Here is a 25,528-nt window from a genome sequence, read left to right on the forward strand (position 1 = left end):
TATAGCAAAGTGATTTAAACACATTCTTATGTCTTCTCTCTAATGTGACTTAACCTGTATGTCAAGAAGATTTCAATTAAACGTTTTGATGAGGAATATGCAATTTTTTTTTGGATTACAAGAGTTATTTTAGCTGAGTGGTGGTGGGTCACGCCTTTAAACCAAGCACTTGGAGGCAGAGGCAGGTGGATCTCTAAGAGTTCGAGGCCAGCCTGGTCTACAGAGTGAGTACCAGGACAGCCAGGGCTAGACAGTGAAACTTTGTCTCAAAAAAACAAGACAACATAAAAAGAATTGTTTTAAACAAATGCATGTTTGATAAACTCTCTAATGTCAAACTCTCAGTTGTATCTCTTGCTCTTCTTAAATTGTCTTCAGGACTGACAGAGACAAGGCCTGAAGCGTTCCAACTTTTACCTGCAGATGCCCTCAAAGAGCAAAACTCATGCGTTTAAATACATTCAGGATGTTGTCGCTTCTGTCTCCGACCAGCAGAAAAGAGTGACAACACAGAGTTCTTCTCAAATCAGTTTATTCAGGAACCTTCCGACATGCAAGCAGGACTCTCCTCTAGCCCCCAATCGCAATCCCTTACATAACCCCTCAACCATGCCCCATCAGCCCAGTCCACGTAATCTCAGTTCATTGGCCTTCGTCAAATGCCCTGATCTTAGGTCATGGTGCGCCTGCGCAGCTCTCACGATGGACATGGCTTATTTCCGGGTGTATGAGGAAGTCAGGCTGCAGTCCCGGGCACCATCTTGGGACAACCGCCACACCCGCTCCCCACAGGATGTTATGTAAAATGCTAGCCTCTGGTCCCTCTGGTCTTGCTAACAGCACTTAAAGCTTACAGACAGACACCTGCTCACCTCAGAAGTACATGTGATAGATTTGATAGGAGTAAACAACAGTGCTCCAGGTCAGTGATGTGGGTCATAGTTTTTCTCCCTTTATTAAAATTCCAATGTCATGGCTAGAGTTTTTATTGTTGAGATGAAACTCCGTGACCAAAAGCAACTTGGGAAGGAAAGGTCTACTTAGCCTACTTTTCCGTATCACAGTTCTTCTTCATCATCATCATCGAAGGCAGTCAGGGCAGGAATTCAAAACAGGACAGGAACCTAGAGGCAGGAGCTGATGCAGAGGCAGTGGAGAGGTGATGCTTACCAGCTTGCTTAGCCTGCTCAGGACCCAGGACCACCAGCCCAGGGATGGCACCGCCCACAATGGGCGTGGTCCTTCCCTATCAATTGCTAGCTTTACAAGGCTTGCTTTCCTAACCTTACGGAGGCATTTTTAAAATTGCATTTCTTTCCTCTCAAGTGACTTTAGCTTGTGTCAAGTTGACATAAAACTAGCCAGGACACCTAGTTTGTTTTATTTTGTTCACAATGAGTCATTGTAATTTATAACATCTGACCTCAAACATAAAAGGATGGAGATTGTGTTCTCCAATACAAAAACTAAGCAGGATGCTCTGTAGTTCTAGGAATCAGACACAGAGCAGTTGGAATCCTGGACCCGGCTCTCCCTACCTGAACTTACGTTGGGTGCACTTTACAACTCTTGGGATACATTAACTCTTCACTCACTAAGCAAGCCTGTTGGTACCCACCACGGAGTCTCACTAGTGACAGAACCTCAGGCGGTGACTCATACATGCACAAAATATATCCTACCCCAGCACCTATATGCTCTGGTATGTACTTCACTAGAAGCCTTAACTAAATCATGTCTCCAATTTGCTTCATTTGGAATGTTCATAAAAATACGAAGCTCAAATCTCTTAACTGTGCTTGATCCATGATTACGTCTATTGGAAAACATCATGCAGAAATAGTGTCATCCTGAAAATACCCAAGTCATTGGATCTCTATTTCACAGGTCTGAGCCTTGTCTGAAAACCTGGAAATAATCGTGACATTTGAGGAAGCTTAAAGATCGCCATTGATCTTTGTTAAGGTAAGTGATTCGTCTAATAGTTCCTAATAGTTAAGCAGCCCTGGAATGTAAGGGAACTCACCCACTGTGGCGGGTGGTGGGTGGGAGTGAGAGCCGGGTGCCCAGGAAGGAGAACAGGCGGCTTGTGAGCAGTTCAGGGAGTTCTTGCTCCATTCATCGCGTTCTCGGGTGCTAGGTCTTTCTACAGTTCCAGAGTTCAAAACATGTTCCTTTAACAGTGTGGGAAAAGAAGATCAACAGGGGCAGGGAGACAGAGGAGATGAAAGGGGATGGGGAGGGGCCTGAGAAGCGGAGGGAAACAAGAGTAAGTGGACCAAGATCAAACTTGCTGAAAAGCTGTGGCAGGGCGAAGTGGGGCAAGGGCAGGAGTGAGGTTTCCGCGTCCTTTCCCCTAGGCGAGTGAGCACCAACCGTCTTCCCATCACAGGAAAATAATCTTTTTCTCTTCACCAAAAGGAAGAAAGCTTTAAGCATCCATCCTTCCTGCTGAGCCGCAAGGATCTGGTGGCAGTTAAGTGATTGCTACAGTTGGCCCCCCTGGCCACCCTTCCCCTGCAAAGCGCCAGCTGAGGTTGAAGGAGATTCATCATTTGCTACTTCCTCAGCCTACATCAAGCCCTATTCAGGCCCTTTTCTGCCTAATGAGGCCCGCAGAGCCACCAGCTGCTGCTGCTTATCCTTGAATCAACCAAAGTAGCAGCAGGTAGCACCCATCTGCCACAAATTTGGGGTTGCTAAGAAATGTAGGTACCAGTAGTCACCATTAGTTGACTGACTGACTAGTATATGCTAAGCAAAACGCTAAGGGTTTGGGTATGCACATTTAAACATTCTGGTTGCTTGTGGTGTGTGTGTGTGTGTGTGTGTGTGTGTGTGTGTGTGTGTGTGTTTAAGACTGAGAAGTGGGCATGAAAGTTAGAGGACAGCTATTAGGAGTTGGTTCTGAAAAACAAGGCTGCCTCCATTTTAGGCTTTAAAAAAAATCCTATAGCGGGGCTGGAGAGATGGCTCAGTGGTTAAGAGCACCGACTGCTCTTCCGAAGGTCCTGAGTTCAAATCCCAGCAACCACATGGTGGCTCACAACCATCCGTAATGAGACCTGACGCCCTCTTCTGGTGCATCTGAAGACAGCTACAGTGTACTTACATATAATAATGAATAAATCTTAAAAAAAAAAAAAACCTATAGCAAAGACATACTAGATTTATACCTGTTTATGATTAAACCTCTGTTTCTCAAGGATTGGGCTATGCCCCCCCCCATAACTTTAACTACAAATAGTTCTATCCTGCCTGTTGTAGGAATGGCAATTATGTCTTCGTTTCAAAAAGCTGTTTATAGCTATCTGCCTATAACAAGTTTACCCTTGTTTCAGAAGGTTGTATGACCACCCACGACTACCTTGCTTTGCCCACCTTGCAACCAAGTCTTTTTTTTTTTTTTTCAGGAGGGACTAACCTGTTATGCTTACATTCGGCTCCTGTAACCCTGACTATTTTGCCTGCCAAATCCCCCATTTGCAACCCCCCTCCCCAATCCCTGCACTCTAAAAGCCGTGTCTTCCTCACCTCCAATGCTGACCTCTCAAATGCTGCCTTAGGGGAAGACAACCCATGTATATGAGGGGGAAAAAAAAACCCTTGCTTTAATCAATTTGGCCATGGTTATCAGGGCTGGTGGTCTTTCTCCTCCCACCTTTGGGACTAACAGTTTTCTCCTTGCAGCATGGGGCCAGACGATTGGCATCAGGCTTGACTGGCAAGCACGTTACCCATTGAGTCATCTTGCCAGCCATATGTGCGTTATTTAACACACATTCATTCAACAGTAGATAAGAGCCTACTATATACAAACCATCATGCTGGAACACTAAAGATAGAATGGACCCAGCAGATACAAAGCTTCTTATTGTAGACACATGTGGCCTACCAGCCATTCCACTTTTCCTCAGCTTGAACTGTGAAATTTTCACTTTTTGTCAGTAGCTCGTGATGTTTAGAATTGTAAGCAACAGATTCATGGCCAAGAATATAAGTTTTCTTACTAAAATTAGACAGAAATGGCAATTTCAATCCCTTCCTCTTTCTTCCAGATATGACTTAGATGTAGTAGTTGACACAGCTAAGATGTCAGTTAAAAACCATGTGACATGAATGAGCTTCTGGGTCCTTACTCTAGTGAGAATTTTGATTTCTTTAAAATACACAGTCATATTATAAGAATATGTTTTTTGTTTTAATTCCAGGTGTAGGATATGGGGCTGCTTCAGATTGTCCATAGCAGCTGACTATGACCTGCCTCATGCTCAATCTGGGCTGTGATTTTTTTCTAACTGCAGATAGTTTCTTCTTGTGTGTGATGCTTGGAATTCTCGGGACTCTTCAGAGGGTATAATGATGCTAGGGCCCTGAGAGTTGGGGAGCTGTTGGTGGGTTGTTGGCTGGTTGCTGTTGGCTGCAGTCTGTTAAGTTGTTGTGAGCAAAGAAGAAATAAGAAGGAGGAGAAGGAAGAGGAGGAGGAAGAGGAAGAGGAGGAGGAAGAGATGAAGAAGATGACAACCGTGACGATGAAGAAGAAGACAAACAAGAAGTAGAGCAAGAACAAGAAGAAGAACTGGAAGAAGGAAGAGGAGAAGGAGGGGAGGAGGAGGAAGAAGAGGAGGAGGAAGGAAGGAAGGAAGGAAGGAAGGAAGGAAGGAAGGAAGGAAGGAAAGAGAAGGAGGAGGAGGAAGAAAGAAGAAGGAGGAGAAGAAGAAGGAGGAGGAAGAGGAGGAGGAGGGAGAGGAAGAAGAGGAGAAGAAGAAATTTGTCATCAAATTCCCTAAGGAACTTGATGCCCCTAATTAGGAGGAAGTAGTCTAATGCCCCTTTCATCCCCCTGAATTTATTGAGATTCTCTCTCACTTTCTCTCCCCCCCCCCCGTATACTTTCTCTCACAGGGTGAAAGAAAAAAATAACCCATAAAGTAGCCAAAGTCTGGCTTCATAACCATCAACCGTCACCTCTGAATTTGTTTAGAGATGACAATGATTCTGTCATGATTTAATCATTGAAACCCACGTTCTTTGGTACTTGTAGGTTAATATTCTACAAAATGGATACAACTCTCTTGGTGTGATGATGATGATGGTGATGATGATGATGATGATGATATCTAGGGAGGCAGACCCAGTCATTACAATACAACTACTACATCTAAGTCATATCTGGAAGAAAGAGGAAGGGATCGAAATTGCCATTTCTGTCTAATTTTAGTAAGGAATCTTACATTCTTGGCCCTGAATCTGTTGCTGACAATTCTAAGCATCCCAAGCTACTGACAAAAGTGAAAATTTCACAGTTCAAGCTGAGGAAAAGTGGCGTGGCTGGTAGGCCACATGGGTCTACAATAAGCAGCTTTGTATGTACTAAATGACAAGAGTCATTTCGTTGGAACCTTGTCAAGTGACATTGAAGTATAAGACACCAAGAGCAAAAGTTCATACCATCCGCAGATAGATATGGGTATAACACACACTCCACAACTTCCAAATTGTATATCTTTGGTTAAGCAACTGAACCTTTCTAAATCTTACCTCTGTAATCTGTTAAATAGGGCATAGAATGTTATCTTTCATAGGTTTTCCATAAGGTTTCCTCGGTGGAATGCATGTTAATGTGTTTCCAAATTAATAACAAATGTTTAGTAATAATTATTAGTAATGTATAGCTATGCTATTTATTACATGTGGCTATTTTAAAATGAAAATTTATTTATGTATCTCGAGAATTCCATAGATTTTTTTTCCCCTCTGCATTTGACCAGCTGTGAATTTCTGTAACAGTTTCCTTCTGCTACAGAGAGAGGTTTCTTTGAAGAGGGCCGGGAGCTACACCGACCTGTGTATTTAGAGTGTAGCTAGAGGTTATGCTGTTCTGGGAAAGTGTCAGTAATAGGTTCTCCTCTAGGGCTCATGACCTCAGCCGCTACAAGTAGTTGGCTAGATTTATAACAGTAGGCATGAGTTCTTTGCCTATTGAGTAGGCCTTAAATCAAGTTGGAGCTTTATGGGTTACTTCCAAGATTCAAGATGCCACCATTTCACTAATTTTTATGTATTGGAGACAGCTTCTGGGTTAGGTTTGGGAGTTTCTGTCCATCTCCACTCAGCTCTGGGGTCCCATCCGTTGACCTGTGCAGGCTATATGCATGCTGCCACCATCTCTGTAGTTCATACGTGCATCCATCCTGCTGTGTTTAAGAGGCCTTCCTTCCTTGGTGTCCTCCCTCCCTTTGGTTCTTACAGTCTCTCTGCCTCCTCTTCCACCGAGTTCCCCGGGACCTGTTGAGATGGATTTGCTGGAGTTATCCCATTAGGGCTGAATGTCCCAAGATCTCTCACTCTCTGCACAGTGTCCGGCTGGGTATCACTATTTGTCTTCATCTTCTGCAGAAGGAAGCGGTTGTGATGAAGGCTGGGCAAGGCACAGATCTATGAGTACTGCACAATGTTGTTAAAAGTCATTGTATGGCTATAGCTATGTTCCTTTAGCAGAATAGAAACACATGGCTTTACCCTAAGACCTTAGCCTATCTGATCTCAGGCTCTTGGTCACCTAAGTAGTGTCTGGGATGGGCTCCATCTCATGGACTGGGCCTTAAATCCAATCAGATATCAGTTGGTTACTCCCATGAGCTTGGCACCATTACTACACTAGCACATCTTCCAGGCAAGTCATCATTGTAGATAGAAGAACTTGGAGCTGGGTTAGTCCTTGGATAGCATGAATAGCATCTTCCAGTACCATGAACACTAGTCTGTAGGGATGAAGGTTCTACTTGACTTCTCTGCACTCCAGGAATTGTGTAGGTGTTATCTCCAGCTATAGAGCCTTACCTAGGCGTACTTCTTCAATGACTCTCAAAATCACACTTCCTTTTTACAAGTCTTGAATAATCCCCTTCTTGAAGTGTGTGATCTTGTAAATATGATGATACATCTTCCCTACAATTGTGCTAACTAGTACCCCAAAGAGATATTATCCATGTCAGGCCTTCTGTAACAAGATGAGCCCTTTGAAAGCAGAACACTGCTTCTAGATGTTTACAGGAAGGAAAACCAGAAATGTATCAAGAAGTGACAGGCATAGTATGAAGTACCTCCAGAGCCACATAAGCTAGAACTTAAGAGTTCCACTGAAAACGGAACATAGTCACTGACCCACAGTTCAGGTGAGAGTAACGACCTCACCCTATTCTTCAGCAGTGCAGAAACTAGTGTGTTTTAACCATGTGAGTCTGCATGACCTTAACCTCGGATGAGATAGCAGCCCCAGCTAACCCCTCAGTGACAGTGGGGAGAGTTCTGAGTGGAGATTCCACCTGAGCTGGCCCTGCAAAAAAAGAAAAAAAAAGATAATAAGCCTACATTTTGCAGCACTGCATGTTGCAAATTTGATGTGCAACTAGAATAAATGAATGTAATTTTAAATATCATATTATATGGGATGATGTACCGCATAGTAAACTATATATGTACATATCTTCTATTAATCCAAAAATGCAAAATTAAGATAATTATCCAAGGCACCTGAGTGCATCTCCCTGTCATTACAGCCTGAGGTAAGCAGGGCAGGCCCAAAGGTTGCAGGTGAGGTCGATTTCCAAGGTCGATTTCTCAACCAATCAGGTGATCGCCTTTCACCCATTTGGTTATCAAGGTCTTCCCTAAAAGGAGCCCTTTCCATCTTACCTGAACTCACTCGCGCGCGCGCGCTCTCGCGTGTCTCTCTCTCTCTCTCTCTCTCTGTGTGTGTGTGTGTGTGTGTGTGTGTGTGTGTTGGGATGGCAATGAGAAAGAGAAAGAGACAGAAAGACACAGAGAGAAACAGAGGAGGCAGCAACAGAGACACAGACAGAGACAGTGACAGAGCAGGCCCAGGGCATCCATTTCATGTTGGGAACTGACTGGGGAGTGGTGGTCATCTCTTGCATGCACACCCTACTTTACAGGTTTGATCTCATGATCACGCCTAATCCCCAAAGACTCGGGGATTTACCATCTCACCGATGCTGTATAAACTCCAAAGAGGAGGAGAACGGATCTGATCAACAATTAGTCATTTCTCCCTCAAAGATTATAAACCAGTAATCACTATGATGTCCTGCCAAATTGCTCTCCAACCTTGCTTTCCTGCCGAGCACTTTGTTTGGAGGATTTCAGAGAAGGCTGGATGTAATTGCAGAGGAGAGACCTCCCAATTTCGTAATGCCGACAACTCACTTATCCACAAGGCAATGCTTACCTCTTCCTGGAATGGAGGCATCAAGGACCGTAATGCTTGTTATAATTATTGCCATTCACAACAAAATACACTTTCCACACTGCTTGGCAAACAGGTACAAATGTATTCCTATCCACAGGTTTTCTCTATCTCCCCAGTTTTAACTGTAATGTGATGGGTTGGGAGGGTGGATGGGAGAGGATGAAGAGCCACAATACAGAACCTTCCCCAACACACAGCTGGGCATTTCCTCATCCTCGCCTTTCTTCTTCAGAGGATGAAGAGAGAAGGTGTGGCTTAGAGTCTCTGCTACTTTTGCTGGAGGGATGTTGTGATATCCAGGAAAGAAAGTCCCTGGAGGTCACAGTGGATGATTCTGGGAATTGTGGGCAGGTCAGACATGTTTTCTTCACCAGCATGCAGGCCACTGGCCAAAGAGATGCTTGTAGGCACCCAGGTACATGCCAGCACATAGGACTGCACATGGATGGGAGCAGAAACATGTTCCCCAGCACACAGGCCATGAAGAGGTAGGTGCACATGCTTACAGACGAACCCAAACACATATGCATGCAGGCTGACTGGCAACGGTAAAGGCCTCCGGTTTCAAGGTCAGATTTACACAGAACTGCACAACCCAGAAATGACTCTACCAGAAATAGCTGTGTCACTGATTACATCACTGTTTACACTTTCATTTCCCGGACATCCGGTGCTAGACATTGTGTGCTGACTCAGAGCACTGTCCCCAACTGCCCCTTGCCCCAGGCCCATGATTATCAGTGTTTGCCCATGATATTTAATCCTGCTCCATGTTGTCTAAACATAAACTGTCCCTCTGCTGCTAGCAGATGTGCTCTGTGACAAGAAAAGCCAGGGAGACGGTTTCCAGCTTTCTTTTGGGGATTAGGTTGTCCAAAATGTCCCTTGGTTGAGATTTTCCCAAAGACTTCAGGGAGGGTTCTGGCTGAGATACAGACCGTGTAAATTGATGGTTGGTTGAATAGCCACTTGGTAAATGCTTACTGGTACCAGTGATAATATTATTCATTGCTGGAGGGAAGGACTCTTTTTCCTTTTTGCAGGTTTTCTGAATCCCCAGCACTGAACAGTATTCATTGCTGCTTTCTTCCCCTCTAAAACTGGAGCTTGGCTCCAGAGGCAATGTTCAAAGCATGCGTTTTCCTAACTGTATATAACTCCGTGTGTCGTCTCCTCCGGAGAGCTCATTTCTGAAGGTCATTTTGTCTGACTCCGTGATGGTGATGCCACCAGCCCATGGGAGGAGAGTCTGCCTCCTGATAGGATTTTTATCGAGTACCAAAAGTCCTGGGATTCAGATAACATTTTTTGTAAAAGGGCTCAGAGCATCTTTTCTAATGATAGCCCCTTTTGCCATTCTGTCCCACACTCCCACAGCAAGGATCAATGTGTAGGACATAATTTTGTTTGCTTTTTCATTTTCCTCTTCTCCCAAGATTCTTTCACAAGCAACAGAATCCATTTCATTTGCCTAAGCCACCTCAGTGAATGGTCCGCTTCTGCATTTGCCAAGGTTATTCTGTACCAATGGAAAGGCTGGTCTTTGCCTCTTCTGACTGGGTTACTGTGGTACCAGCAGGGCATCCATGAGCTGGTATAATTGCTCAGGGAGTGTTGAATCTACTGGCCAGAAAAAACTCAGGCCGGATAAAGGATCTACCAGGATAAGAAAGAAAAGAGGGCACAGACCCCCCCCCTCCCTTCCTGCTTTCTTTGCACCTCTCACTTCCAAGGGCAAGAGATGGACCTGTGCTTCATTAAAAGAAGAAATTATCATTAGTCCAGAACACCAGCAGACCGGACATACACGTGCAAGAAAGAACAAATAAATTCTGAGAACAGGGTACAATGTTCTAGTCAGGATTCTCTAGAAGAGTCGAACCAAGGAGGTGAGGGGGGAGAGAGAGAGAGAGAGAGAGAGAGAGAGAGAGAGAGAGAGAGAGAGAGAGAGAGAGAGTCTGTGTGACTTACCAGCAGGTTGGCTTTACAACCAGAGACTGGCTTAGTAGATTGGCTTGCCTGACTAGAAGCAGAGTAGATCCTCGTAATAGCTGATGGTAGCCAGAGAGACAAAGAAACCAGTGGATGGATTCATGGAACTAGAAGCTTCAGAATCGAAGAGAGAAGTGAAGCCGCCCGAGTCCTAGACTGGAGTTCCACACACACAGCCTTATATTTAATATGCCTCAATCAGCTCAATGGTTGGGCACTTCCAAAGCTCCACACGGCTAATACACTCTTCCATCCGATATTCCTGAATTATTACTGAAATCTATATTTCATCTTTGTATTCCTAGACCTAGTGGGCCGGGAGGGGGGCTGGGACCACTCTTCCCGTCTCTTACATGATTGCTGTGCTCTCTCTTCTGCACCCCTCAGACCTGTTCCGTTTCCTTTTCCTAGCACGGCAATTCTAACTCCTCCTCCTTTTCTTGGTCCCTTGCCTGTGAATCCCAAAGTCCAGCCTCTGTCTCTCTGCCCAGCCATTGGCCACTGGCAACTTTATTTACCAATCACAACCAACTGGGGGCGGGGACCCTCAGCGACTTACGTGCAGATTCTTGTTCAATTTTGGGTACCCAATTAACATAATACATGCGTTAAACCAAACCCACAACAGTACTGTGCCTCAGTTGCTTGCTAATCACCTCTGGAAAAGTCTTCCAGACACACCCAGAAGTGTGTTTCACTTAGCTCCCTTTAATACCGTCATGATAACAATCAAAACTAACCATTGCACTCAGTTACATACCAGGATGTAAGAAGAGCCCTCCTTCCCAGCGGGACTTGTGATTCATCTAGACATCTGTTGTATGGGTAGTTGAAAACTAAACAATCCAATTCTCTCTCGAGCTTGTAGGGCCCTATCTTAGGCGTTCTCCAACAGTTCATGGAAAGGTGCATGATGGTTGACTCTACCGTGCAGGCCACTGATCCTTCACAAGCAAGCCTACCCTAAGCTCCTTTTACAAATGGGACCCTTCTAGGCTTGCAACGCTCAAGCTTATTCCTTGGCAAGTGATGGAAACCACCGCTCTGATCCCAGACAATCGGCCTCTGGAGCCTGCATGCTAAACCAACCGTTACATTGGCTCAATGGCTTTCAGGGAATGTAAGTGATCAAGAAGCAGCGGTGGTAGAACTAAGACTATTTCTCCAGTCTTTCTTATTTCAGCATCCTGCTATGCGGGGGGAGTTCTTGGGCTGTAGGCTCAGGCAGACTTCTTTGCCTGGCCCTCTGTGCCTGTAGTTTTCTCCCACTGCAGTTGCTTAGAAATCAACCTTGTTCCAAGGTCACGCTCAGGACTTAAAGCCTTTAATTTTCTGCAAGTTGACATTTTACTGTTTCAGAGTCCCTAAGCCTCCTACGGCTTTTAAAAGAGCGATTTCAGATATCCACTCCCCACAGCTCCAAGAACAATTCATTTCAATCTTGGGACATTGCCCAGAACTCAGCAAAACTAGCATGATGCTTTCAGCTTGGCTTTTGATTTTGTTGACAGGCATCAAGCACTAGGTAAGAGGTGGGAAACTGCTAATATTCTAGATGGTATTTTATTAGGTGTTTTGACCAGATAACAGATAATTTTCTTTATTCACATGAATGTTTTAGGGTCATCTAAATAGTGGAAAAATATGATGCATAGGTTTTTAAATCACTATTTAAATAACGGTAGAACAAATTCTGTCTAATCAAAATAAAAGGTGTTTATTAAATCTAAAATAGTTTAGATGGGCCCTGGGAAAAGTTTTCTGTACCAGAGAGTGGCTTTAAAAAGATTAGTGTCAGAGAAGGATCTGTAATAGTGTTTTGGTAACACACAGTATTTGTAAATTGATTTCTGCAAATAGCAGAAATAACTTCAGTAACTTAGTTTGAAATGAACAACATTAACAGCCTTGACTGTTGATTGAACATTGTCTTGGAAGAGGTATATAAGGGGTTCCTGAGCTGAATATTTATTTTAATTGCCTAAATCCTATATCGTTATTAATGTTATTTTTTTAATTAGTTGAAATTAACCAGATAAGAAGTTTAAAGCTAAAGTTGATGCTGGATATGTCTCCTGATAAACATTGGTGAAGTGATGCTTTAAAAATAAGCACAAATAGGGCTGGAGAGATGGCTCAGTGGTTAAGAGCACTGACTGCTCTTCCAGAGGTCCTGAGTTCAATTCCCAGCAACTACATGGTAGCTCACAACCATCTCTAATGGGATCTGATGCCCTCTTCTAGTGTGTCAGTGACAGTGTACTCATATAAATAAAGTATATATTTTTTAAAGCACACATATGAGATGGCTCAGTTCAGTAGTTCTTAACCTGGGGGCCTCGACCACTTTGGAGTTGTTTAATGACCTTTTCACAGGGGTTCCCTAAGACCATTGGAAAATACAGAAATTTACACTAAGATTCTTAACAGTATTGAAATGACAGCCCTTGCTGCTCTTCAGAAGACCAGAATTCAGCTCAAAGGCCTCACATCAGGTGGGTGGGAACCACTTGCATCTCAACCTCCAGGGACCTGGCACCCTCGTCTAGCTTCTGAAGGAACTGCAGTATGTGGACTCATCCACACACAAATATAGTTGTATACACACAGTATTAAAAATGAGTAAGTAGCCACTCACGGTGCAAACATCAACAACAGACCTAGAAACAAGTGAAAGCTATTTGTATAGTGGCAAATTAAATACGTTATTTTCAAGTTTAATTTCCTTTAAAATGATCTGAAAAAAAAAAAAAAAGATGGCCGTCTCAGACATACTGTTTATGGAAGGAATGACAGGATGAAGAGAGGTCACATTTTATGCTTTTATATTTAGAAATTATATTAAATAATTAATATTAGATAATATTAAAAGGCAGAATAACCTTTACAGTAGATAAGCAAGCATACTTGGTGTGGTGGTTTGACTATCTGAATGTTTGGTCACCAGGGAGTGGAACTGTTTGGGAAAGATTAGGAGGTGTGGTCTTAGTGGGGGGAGGTGTCACTAAGAGTTGGCTTTGAGGTTTAAAAGCTCATACCAAGGCCCAGGCCCAGGCCCAGGCCCAGGCCCAAGCCCAGGCCCAGGCCCAGGCCCAGGCCCAGGCGCACACTCCACCCCCACCCCACTTCTCCCTTCCCCTCTCCTCCTCTCTCTCCCCTTTCAGGTTAGGATGTAACACTCCTAGTCCTTGCTTCATCTCAGTGTTTGCTTCTTACAATGATAATCATGAACTAAGTAAAACTGTAAGCAAGCTCCCAGTTAAATCTTTCTTTCATAGGAGCGGCCTGGGTCACAATGTTTCTCCTCTCAGCACTAGAACATTAAGATAATTTGCTGTCTGTTCCATTCTCCTGTAACCCACAGCTATTTGCACAACACGAAATCTCGCCTAGTCCGAGCCAGCCCCCAAACTGAGCTGCTCATTCATGGGCTAGATTGCTGAGCAGAACAAACCCCCTGCCTGACACATTACACTCGACTCTAATCCTCCGTAATTTCCTATTTCTTAGGAAAAGCTCCGTGAGCTACTCCTGACACAATTCTCCAGATAATTGTTTTAGAACCATGTTCTTGCTCTAGCCCAAATGAATTAACTTCTTGTGATATGTGTGGCCCAAGCCACTAGCATCTCAGAAGTATGATGTCCAATGTGCTGGAAGATGGAAAACCACAGAGTGGAGAAACGAATGTCGGTTGAACATCACACGATGAACAGGAAACTCAGAACAGCCTTGCGATTTCAGCCGTGCTAGGGAGGGGCTCCGAGGAAGAGACGGAACTGGCACTGTAATGGTTTGACTCATGGAGTTTTATAAAAACAGCTCTTTCTAAATCAAGTTCAGACAGGCTCAGGACACGACTTTCTATTCTGGCATGCCATTAAAAAATATCGAAAATCTTGCTATCCTGCATCTGCCTGGTTCCCATGTATTCTAGGACCCCAATGACCATATAAATTATATAATAATTATATGTATATAAAATATATATATGTATATATACTATAATAATATATAATATATATACATAATATAACAACATATTATTATATATTTCTATATTATATAATATATTATTATATAATATATTATTATATATTATTATTAATATATAATATAATATATAATTATATAGTAATAATAATATATAATATATTATATAATATAATATATGTTATATGTATAATATAATAATTATATGTATATAAGATGTATATGTATATAATTATATGTATATAATATATGTATATGTAATATATCTTATATAGATAATATATTATATATATATATATATATATATATATATATATATATATATCTTTCCCCCTCATACACCCACAAAATAAGCACTCAGAAAACATAACACTGTCTGTTAGAATGCAGTCATTGAATGAAAAAAAGATGTGAAGGAAATTGTGTGTGTGTGTGTCTACATATACATACACATATACATATACATCATATACACATATATCACACACACACACACATATAAATATGAGCAAGTGCTTCTGGTTCCTTTACAAATTATATTACCACATTCCTTTTCAATTCCCTTTTCATAACAATAAGTGTAGATAGTTAATTTTTGTTTTGCAAATGATAAACCAAACACCCCAGAAGCATGAGAAACCTGCCCGGAGCTAGCAAACGGAGATGAAAATAAACCCAGGTGAGCTTGTCCCTGGAGTCCGGGCTTGCCACTGCCTCTGCTCTTTTCCTCCTGTATATACTGTTGTCTCTCCCCTACAGCTGCCTAAGAAGAGATTAAGGTTTGAGGTGGGGCTGGGAGCTCCAAGCTGAGAGATTTGATAAAGTATGTCCCGAATGCCCATTGACTCCAGCTCCATGATCTAGGACACAGTGCACAGCGGAAACACAGAGTGAGAACTCAAACTAGGGTTCAAATTCCATTTCTGTGTGCGGACCTCTAAGTCCACTGTCTGGATCAATGTGGTTATATACGGCATGGAACTCTGTAAAAGCCACATAATCAGCGGGGCCCAGGCTCTCCACTAAATCCACTGTGGCTTTCTTCTTCCAATTTTGAGCCCCATACTTCTGGGTATCAGTGTGCTCCGATGCACTTCTCCTCTTCCTGTCAAACTCACGGTCTTTGCACTAGCTTCTGTTTGCAAGATACAGTTCCCATCCTGTGACTCGACTCTTGGTTAGGACTGGTACAGGCCTAACCCTGATCCGATCTCCCAACATCCTTAGTGATCTGCTACTCTATCCCCAGGCCTCTAAGCTTGTCCAGGCTGCAGCAGATTTCTCCTCGTCCTGCTCCAGGCCCAGCCAGGAGCCACCAGCAGGGGCGTGGCTGTGGCTTCCCGATCCCTGGATCATTTCCCAAGTCTTGCTGGGTTCCTGCTGGCTTTCAGTTCAAATCCTCCTCTCAATTAGATTTACACAGTGGGGCCTTCATCTGGGATCACTGTCCGTGTTCCTCTGAGGGATGAGGACACAGAGGCACGGCCTAAAACTATTAATAAACACTTTTCCTTCACATTTTTTCTAATGCAATGTCTGTGTTCTAACAGACAGTATCATATTTTCTGAGGGCTTGTTCTGGGGCAGTATGGGGGAACGGGGAAGATAAGTTGGCTGCATCACCCAGTCTTACAGGATAAATTCTGATGATGTAGGATGGGATACAGTTTTAGAAACAACTTCTCTTTTGACATTAGGGTTTCTATTCCATCTGCAAAGAAACGCATTAGTTACTGCATCTTTCATTTTATAGTGAAAAAAACTTAACATACGCAAAAGTATAAAGAATAACACGGCAAATCACCATCTCAGATCTCATCCCTTCTCAGAACCCAGCTAAAGGTTGCACATGGCCAAGAACCTGTCAGTCCAGTGCTGGGGGGGTGAGAGACAGGCAGGTCCTGGAAGTTTCCTGGTGGCCTAAGTAAGATGGCAAACATCAGGTTGAAGACCAAGAAACCAGGACACCTGACATCCTCAACTGGTGTTCATGAATACACACATGGGTCCATGCACTCAAAACATGTGTACACATATGCACACACACAATAAAAAAATAAAAAACAATACATAAACAGAGCCTGAACTTCCATGTAGCCATCCCTGATGTCATCGCATCATTCACAGCCTGTTCCTTTATCCAGTCGGAATTCCCCATGCTCTGTGAGCGTTCACCTCAAGCCTGGGTTTGTGTCTCTTTTGCTCGTGAATATTTTACAACGTGTGTTTAAGACACGAGTTTCTTTAAAAATAACTCCAATACAATTGTTATTGTATTGAAGCTGACAATTCAACATTACCAAATATTCCATCTTCAGATTTCTCCGATTGCTTCCTAAGATAACGTTCGTTTATGGTGGCTTTGTTCAAATAAGGAGTGAAAATACACATCAGTATGCTTCCTACCTGTGTCAGCTTTTCTTTTTTTAAAAAACTTTATTTTGAGATACTTTCCCTCACCTAAGGCACAACCTAGGCCAGCCAAAGGGTGTGTAAGTGCTTGCTCAGGCAGCCTGGGGTCCTCTTAGTGCCCAGGAAAGGGTATTGCTGCTTGGAGGCTCAGGTTCCTCTAGGTCTTGCCGCCACCGCTGCTGCCTCTCCTGTGAGAATGATAGGGTTCAGTTGTCTTCTTTTCTCAAATAAAATGATGCAGATGCAGATACTCACAGCCAACCATCGAACTGAGCCAGGAGACCCCAATGGAAGACTTAGGGGAAGGAATGAAGAAGCTGAAGGGGACTGCAACCTCAGAGAAAGAAAAACAATATCAACCAACCAGACTCGCCCCTCCCCCTAGAGCTCCCACGCACTAAACCACCAACCAAGGAGTACACATGGAGGGACCCATGGTTCCAGCTGCTTATGTAGCAGAGGATGGCCTTATCTGGCATCAGGGGGAGGGGAGGCCCTTGGTCCTGTGGAGGCTTGATGCCCCAGCATAGGGGGATGCTATAGAGAGTAGGTGGGTGAGTGAGGGAGCATCCCCTTAGAGGCAAAGGGGAGGCGATGGGATGGGGGAGTTGCAGAGGGGAGAATATATTTATATACATTTCAATAAATTTACATTGAAATAAATCTATATTTATTGAAATGTAAATAAATAAAATAACCAGTTAATTCTAAAAAGTTCTTAGCAAAGAAAAAAGAAAAGAAAAATTTCAAGACCAATTGGTTGATATTGTTACAAAATGAATCCAGAACCAACCTGGTTACAAAATGAATCTAGAACAGCCAGGGCTACACAGAGAAACCCTTTCTCAGAAAACAACAAGACAAAACGAAACAAAACCCCCCAAATTTGATTTATTTGTTATGTGTATGTTTGCATGCGTTTCTGGTGCCGGTAGAGAAGAAGGTGTAAGTTCCGTGGAACTAGAGTTATAGGTGATTGTGAGTCACTGGACATGGGTACTGACATTCAGCAAGTGGTCTCTCCACCTCCTGCCTATTTCTCTTCTCTCGTGACTTTCCTCCAGAGAGGCAGGCAGGTCACCTGATGGGACTTCCCCTTGACGGAGTTTCTCTGATTACATTTCGGTAATGTTCTTCGTCTCTTGTATGTTCTGCAAAATTAATAGTTGGATTAGGAGGCCTTGACATGGATCAATCAGTTTTTATAAGAATGTTCCATAGTGTTTCACCTTTCCCTCTGTTTACTATGAGAAAACATAGAACTTAAAGTCATTTACTGCTCTGTAGTGTTTAATTTCATTTGTGAGGTCGAGCTAGTCTGCCCCTTTTACCCTTTCTGAGGTGTCCCGTTAATCCTCCCCCAGTGGTTTATTAACAGCTGCTACTCAGGCCTGTGTCAATTTCATTAGTGACACTTGAATTCTATTGACCCTTCTGCATTTTTAAATACAAGTCATTTAAGAGCACACGAGCATACACACACACACAAACACACACACACACACACATGCACACTCACTCACTCACTCACTCACTTATGTATACATATACACACCACAGGAAATAGATAAATAAATCTTTCCCTTATGAGCTATTTGTTGATTCTGTGATATATTCCTATGGAGAAAAGCATGAAAAAAAATGCTTGTTCTGTCTGTCTTTGCTACCAGATTCTTAAAATGACTAACAAGGACTGTAAGAGTGTTCGAGTGGGCGTGGGTAGGTTTGTTGGTGGTGGTGTGGTTATTATTATTATTGTTGTTGTTATTTGTGTCTGTTTTGTTGTTGTTGTTGTGGGTTTTTTGTTTTGTTTTGTTTTTAGAGAGAGGGTCACTTTAAAGACATGGGAATCTTCCTGTTTTGTCCTTCTGAGTGCTTGAATTCCAGGCATGTAGCGCCATGTCTGGCTCAGAGACTTTAAATATCATAATAAACGCATGTATTTTAACATATTTAATTCATTTCTTCGTGGCGAATGTTAATGCTGTTCCACAGATATCAACCTTCAGATGCTAAGTAATGATACATAAACTCAGACATGGAAAGGCAAACTCTGCATGCTAATCTAAATTGAGAAACTCTTAAAATAAAATAAAATTTTTTTAAAAGGACAGTTGGTAGAAACTTAAGAAACATAAATGGCTGGGCAGTGGTGGTACACACCTTTAATCCCAGCACTTGGGAGGTGGAGGCTAGCTGATTTTTGAGTTTGAGGCCAGCCTGGTCTACATAGCGAGTACCAGGACGTCTGGGACTACACAGAGAAACCGTATCTCAACACACATGCAACCCCCAAAAGGAACAAACAAAGAAAAATAGTATCAGAGGTCTGGCTGTGGCAGTTTACCATGTGCTAAGCCTTAGGGTCCATCCTTGACCTCAAACCCTGAGCAAGAGCATCAAAACTGGAAAACTAGAAGCAGAGAAGAAAGCACAGAGGAGTGAGGAGTGCTGTCCACAGAGAGGAGAGCATCTCGCAAGCCAAGGAGATCTAGGGAGAGAAAGCCAGGCTGCAGGGGACAGACAGGAGGCACAAAATAGAGGCCAAGTCGGGAGCCAGAGAGGGAGGAGGGAGTGTGTTGTCCTAGGATGGAGAGGGAGAAGACAGGCAGGCAGCTCAGCAGGGAGCCTGGACCGCCAGCCTTGGAGTCAGGAGTTCCACTGCAGTGAATTAATGTGCATGGCTATCTCTCCATGGGCCAGGCCTTCCAGCGGATTGCTAGAATGTATCCACTCTTGTTGCTCTGTAGGCCGCTCAGCCACCGATTCCCCTCATGAGTGTTACCAAGACAAGAGTGGGGTAAAACATCAGGAGAAAGGCTTTGGGTTGAAAAATATAATTTTTAGAAAAAAAAAAATGTTCCCTCGTGCAGCCGCTCGAGGACCCTAGGAAAAGACTTTGGAGGTTTCCCAGCGTCCTGATTATTCTCGCAGATGACCATCACTTATGTAAATACCCCTGTATCTTAAGCTGCTATCACAATACGTACTGCCTAACGATGATTATAAAGGCATTCCCAACCATTCATTTTAAGGGAAGGCTTAATAAAAGTAGAGGTTATAGAGTGGAAAAGATCTTAAAGGTCATACAGTTATAATTTTAAATGAAAATATTAAGTCAAAATTTCTCATTCTATTAAAAAAAAAGTTGACATTAAGATGAACAAATTTAACACTGGCCAAGCAGTTCTTTTTGTCTCCTGGGCATGGAAGAAATAATGAAGCATTTTGGTAATAAAGTGAAACAACAAAAACAAATGTAACTCACAATTGTTATAAACTTTCCTCATAAGAGACCATCTCCATGTCTTAGGACACTGGAGATTATCTCCCATCCTTCCTATAGAACATGAGTACAGAATTCTATAATCACTCTTTGCCCAAAATGTCTGTCCCCCCGTCTCTGCCTTTGATTCTGTCTCTGACTTTCTGTTCCTCTCTCGGTCTCTGTCTCTCTCTCTGTCTGTGTGTGTGTGTGTGTGTTGTGGTGTATGTGTGTGTGTGTGTTTTGTGTGTGTGTGTGTGGTGTGTATGTGTGTGTGTGTGTGTGTTGTGTTGTGTTGTGTTCTGTGTGTGTGTGTGTGTGTGTTGTGGTGTATGTGTGTGTGTGTGTTTTGTGTGTGTGTGTGTGTGGTGTGTATGTATGTGTGTGTGTGTGTGTTGTGTTGTGTTGTGTGTGTGTGTGTGTGTGTGTGTGTGGTGTGGTGTGTGTGGTGTGTGTGTGTGGTGTGTATGTGTGTGTGTGTTGTGTTGTGGTATGTGTGTGTGTGTGTGTGTGTGTGGTGTGGTGTGTGTGTGGTGTGTGTGTGTATGTGTGTGTGTTGTGTTGTGGTGTGGTGTGTGTGTTGTGTTGTGTGTGTGTGTTGTGTGTGTGTGTGCGCGTGTGGTGTGTGTGTGTGTGTGTGTGTGTGTGTGTATGTGTTAGCAGGGTTTCTATTGCTGCTGCCATGAATCACCATGACCAAACAGCAAGTTGGGGAGAAAAGGCTTTATTTGCTGATATTTCTATATTGCTGTTCAAAATCAGAAGTCAGGACAGGCACCCAAGGAAGGCAGGAACCTGGAGGCAGGAGCTGATGCAGAGGCCCTGGAGGGTGCTGCTTACTAGCTTGCTCATCATGGCTTGCTCAGCCTGCTTTATTTTAATATTATTTTTTTTTACTAGATATTTTCTTTATTTACATTTCAAATGCTATCCTGAAAGTTACCTATACCCTCCCCCAGTCCTGCTCCCCTACCCACTCACTCCCACTTCTTGGCCCTGGCATTCCCCTGTACTAGGGCATATAAAGTTTGTAAGACCAAGGGGCCTCTCTTTGCAATGATGGCCAACTAAGCCATCTTCTACTACATATGCAGCTAGAGACATGAGCTCTCCAGCCCAGGGATGGCCACACCCACAGTTGACTGGCCCCTCCCCTATTGATCACCAGTTCAGAAAATGCCTTACAGTTGGATCTTATGGAGGCATTTCCTCAATTGAGGCTTCTTTCTCTCTGATGGTACCAGCCTGAGTCAAGTTGACACACAATACAGTGCAGGCATGTGTGTGTATGTCCATATGTGCTTGTGTTCATGTGTACACTGCACATGTGTGTGTGTGAATGTGTGTGTTTGTGTGCATGTGAACCAGTGTGCAAACACTCATGCAGAGGCACAGTGGAAAGTTTGGGGACTGCTTGGTACTTAGTTACCACCCACATTTTGTTGTTGTTTGTTTTAGATAAGGTGCCTCCGGGGGCTGAATTTCCCAACTTCTATATGCTGGCTGGCCAAAATTCCTGTTACTCTCTTTCGAGCACTGTGATTATAAGACCATGATACCATGCTTGGCTGTTTAATATGGAGAGAGGACTAAACTCAGGTCACCATGCTGGCAAATTGGAAGGCAAATAAATGCTTTAAAGACTGGGTCATTTCTCTACCCTATTTGTTCTTAATACCCTCTTTGCCCTTAGAGTAAGTAGTTGATCTGTATTTTTATATGTTAATAAAGACATTATAAAATCTTGTGTGGACTGGGGTGCACTTCCATGGGCCACGTGACATGGTCTTGCACTGTCTGTTGAAAGTCTAAGTAATAAACATTGAGTATTCTACTCAAACACTGCCAAGACTAAAACTATGAATGTATCATTGTTCTTATCCGAATGGCAACAATATTTTTAAATGTTTCATGGGAATGATGTCCCTCATTAGCTGATAATTCTGATTTTCATATCTACATAATTATACTGGGACAGAATCTCATGTAGCCCAAGCTGGCCATTATGTAGCCTAGGATGACGAACTTCTATTTTTTTTTAAGACTTATTTTTTATTTATATGAGTACACTGTAGCTGTCTCCAGACACACCAGAAGAGGGAACTGGATCCCATTGCAGATGGTTGGGAGCCACCGTGTGGTTGCTGGGAATTGAACTCAGGATCTTTGGAAGAACAGTCAGTGCTCTTAACTACTGAGCCATCTCTCCAGCCTGATGAACTTCTATGTCTGATCCTCCTGCCTCCATCTTCCACAAGCACATACCATCACACACCCTGGTTCATACAGCACTTTGATTCAAACCCAGGGCTTAGTGTGTGCTGGGAAATCTATCTCTCTATTAAGTGACCTATACCCCAGATATATCCACAGAAAATATGAGTGCAAAAATCAGTTAAGGGATGCCATCAGCCAAGCTTGCAAACATTTCCCAGCTGAGAGCATGCGTCCCAAGTTACTCTATAACCACACAGCCCCCTCCCTTTGGAATCTGTTTGCTCTCAGGAAAAGTTGTCACTTTTTTGTTGTTGTTGTTGTTGTTGTTCAAGTAAAGAGGGCATTGAAAAACTAACTGATCTGATTTGATTTGGATAAAGAGTTCCTAATTGTTCAAATGGTTAATTCTCCTAATTTGTGGCAGGAAAAGACAAATATACAGGACAAAGTAGGGTATTAATGGTGGTTGAGTGTGTGTGTGTTTCCCCAACGTTTGCTTTAACCAGAGATAAGGTTAACCATCCCAAAGAAAGAAACTGCTTCTTCATGGCTCCATGCTATGGACATTTTTTGTCACCTTACAGCACAGTTCCAAGCACGCACACACACACACACACACACACACACACACACACACACACACACACACACACAGATCAAGTTAGACTTACCATTCATTGCAAAAGTAAAGCTGGCATTTAGATCATTATCAGAACAAAAACTCAGTCTACAAACTTTTGAACCATGAAACAAACAGCTCGCAGGTGATAGTCCCAGAGGCTGCCAACACCAGCCAGCATTCACTTAGAAAGAAAAGGGATTGTTTCCATAGAAGCAAGGCTATGGCAGCCCTATCTCTGTTGTTACCGTCTGTCCTCTGTCACCTTAGGGTTAGGCTAGTCAAGGCAATTCCTGGATAGCCTGGAGGCGTCCTCCTGTTTGGCTGTGTGTGTGTGTGTGTGTGTGTGTGTGTGTGTGTGTGTGTGTGTGTGTGTGTTGCAATGTATGGTTTGAGGGGTGCATAAGGAGGAAAGGTGGAGGAAATGTTCCCATTGCCCATCTCACAGGGGTGGGGCACGAGACTGGCACAATCACTTTCTCCAATCTAGCTGAGCCCACTGGACCCTGACTAGCAATGCGTGTTTACTAATGCACAGAGCACGCCATGGTATTCACTCTGTGTAGACTGCACCACTGCACTATCAGCACTGGGAAGAAGGAAACTGGCAAGAAATAAAGCTGAGGTGACAGCACAGTCAGTGAAGTGCTTGAGTCACAAGACTGGGGACCTGAGTTCTGTCCTTCAAAACCCATGTGAAGAAAGTCAAGCATGCGGTGTGTACGTGTAGCCCGTGTGCTGCGGAAGTGACGACAGCTGGTCTACCTAACCAGCAAACCTTAGGCCATGGGAGACTTTCATAAAAGAACGAGCACAGAGCTTGAGGAATGGCATACAAATTTGACCTCTGCCCTCGACTTGCGCATGCACACGCTCGAAGTTTGTGTGTGTGTGTGTGTGTGTGTGTGTACACATTAAGATGCAAGAAAAAGAAAAGAGAACAAGAAATAAAAAGGGCTCCCTACCAGGCAGCGCAGTGACTAAGGAAAATAAAATCAGGAAATGTGCTACACCTCCCACTTCGCTCTTCCTGACTTCGTTTGGTCGTCACTGTATTTGTCGCACTATACGGTTCGGATGCTTTGGAAGCCTGAAGACCATGCTACACCACATGTGATTTTATAAGAATCTACTCTGAGACTGTGCTCTTTGGTAAACACTTCATTGCTTTATTTCTAACATTTCCTGTATGTTCTGAAGATTACAAATGCAGGCCAGCCTTGCCTCCCTAACCATAAGATATGGTACTTAGGGGAAAAGACTAGGGCTTATAAATTTTCTTTTTGTTCATGAACTACCCAGAGAGGGCAGTGTGTACTTGTGTGTGTGTATTTAATCATAGTTTGACTACTTTGAATGACATCTGTCTGTATAATTATGATATGATAAATCTCTTATGTCACATAAGATTCTAATAGAATAATATTTAACTGTGACTTAGTGAGTGCGTATTATGCATTATTGCTATGAACGGTGACCGCCTCACTCAGTCTTCCAGACAGAAAATCAGGTTCAGGGAGGTGGCTCAGTTTTCGGAGACACAGCATGGTCTCAAATACAGTTCCATTTGGTCCTGTGTTTCAGTAGCTTCCCCACAGTTACAGTGAACCATCAGTACCTAAGTTCCTCTTCTCTGACTCTGTGTGTGTGTGTGTGTGTGTGTGTGTGTGTGTTGGGGTAGTCGTCCCGTGACAGGATTTAGTACAAAGTGGTAGTGAAGTGGCTGTCAGCTATTGTGGATCCCTCAGACTTATTAGGTCACCTCGGGGGCTGAGGTGGCATCTGTCTTCACTGTCACAGGAGGAGGATCTGTCTCACGGGTGGTGTCCAAGCACACCCAGAAAGATCAGTTGCTGGTTTCAGAGGGATCTGGGTACTAAAAAAAAAAAATACCACTAGTTTCTACGAAATTACAGAGCTAGGCAGCCTACAGTTACCTCTGTCAGAATCAAATCAATCTCTAAAGTTGCACACTGACAGCAACAAAACAAATTGCGGCTAATGTTTTCTCCTTTTCACTGCAGACTGAATATCTGCACAAAAAGCAGGTTGCAGGTTGGAGAGATGGCTCTGTGGCCAGAAGTGCTTGCTACAAACCCTGGTGACTTGAGTTCAAGCCCCAGAACCCATACAATAAAACTTCCACACACATGCCCTGGCACACACGTGTTTACATGCATGCAATAGAGAAATAAAATGTAATCTGGTATTTTAAACATCTGGTTAAACATCAGCATCTTGGAAGACTTGTGGAATGGCTGTGAGTTCCTGGAGTCCCCTTCTCTGATAGCTCGTGTCTTTCCGTTACCTGGTGAGGACCCTCCCATTATCCCATATAAGTCTGTCTTCTTTAGGACGATTCTCATTTCTACCATCTATCTCTTTGGTCTCCATCTGAAAGATGGTTGTTGCTTGGAAAAAGATACAATTTATCAACTCCTGGATATGTCTTGATTGACGCTAAAAAGTGAATGAATTGACTCCCTCAGGCCTGTTTTAGTACCAGCGTCCTGACCTTGACCCAAAATACACCCGTGTGTGTGTGTGTGTGTGTGTGTCTGTCTGTCTGTCTGTCTGTCTGTCTGTCTCTTTCTCCCTCTTTCTTTCTCTCTGACTACCTATTCCTCCTTTGGATAAAGAAATGTGATCTCTGAAACAGAACACAGAGCAATACCACATTGGTCTTGTATCCTGGAGGATTAAACTCAGAAGCAAAAATAAAATAAAATAAAATGCCACTCAGAAAGATGACTTAGGC

General features: G+C 43.3%; 1 long non-coding RNA gene across 1 annotated transcript; it reads left to right on the top strand.

Moving 5' to 3' along the window:
- The first annotated feature begins 746 nt into the window (after positions 1-746).
- On the top strand, positions 747-14,167 carry 1700025F24Rik (RIKEN cDNA 1700025F24 gene). The gene is made up of 4 exons (NR_040578.1): positions 747-922; positions 1,888-1,965; positions 2,422-2,668; positions 13,775-14,167. It is a non-coding gene; the product is annotated as an RIKEN cDNA 1700025F24 gene (long non-coding RNA).
- The last annotated feature ends 11,361 nt before the right edge of the window (positions 14,168-25,528 follow it).

This window comes from Mus musculus, chromosome 10, assembly GCF_000001635.26.
Source record: "Mus musculus strain C57BL/6J chromosome 10, GRCm38.p6 C57BL/6J".
Lineage (NCBI taxonomy): Eukaryota > Metazoa > Chordata > Mammalia > Rodentia > Muridae > Mus > Mus musculus.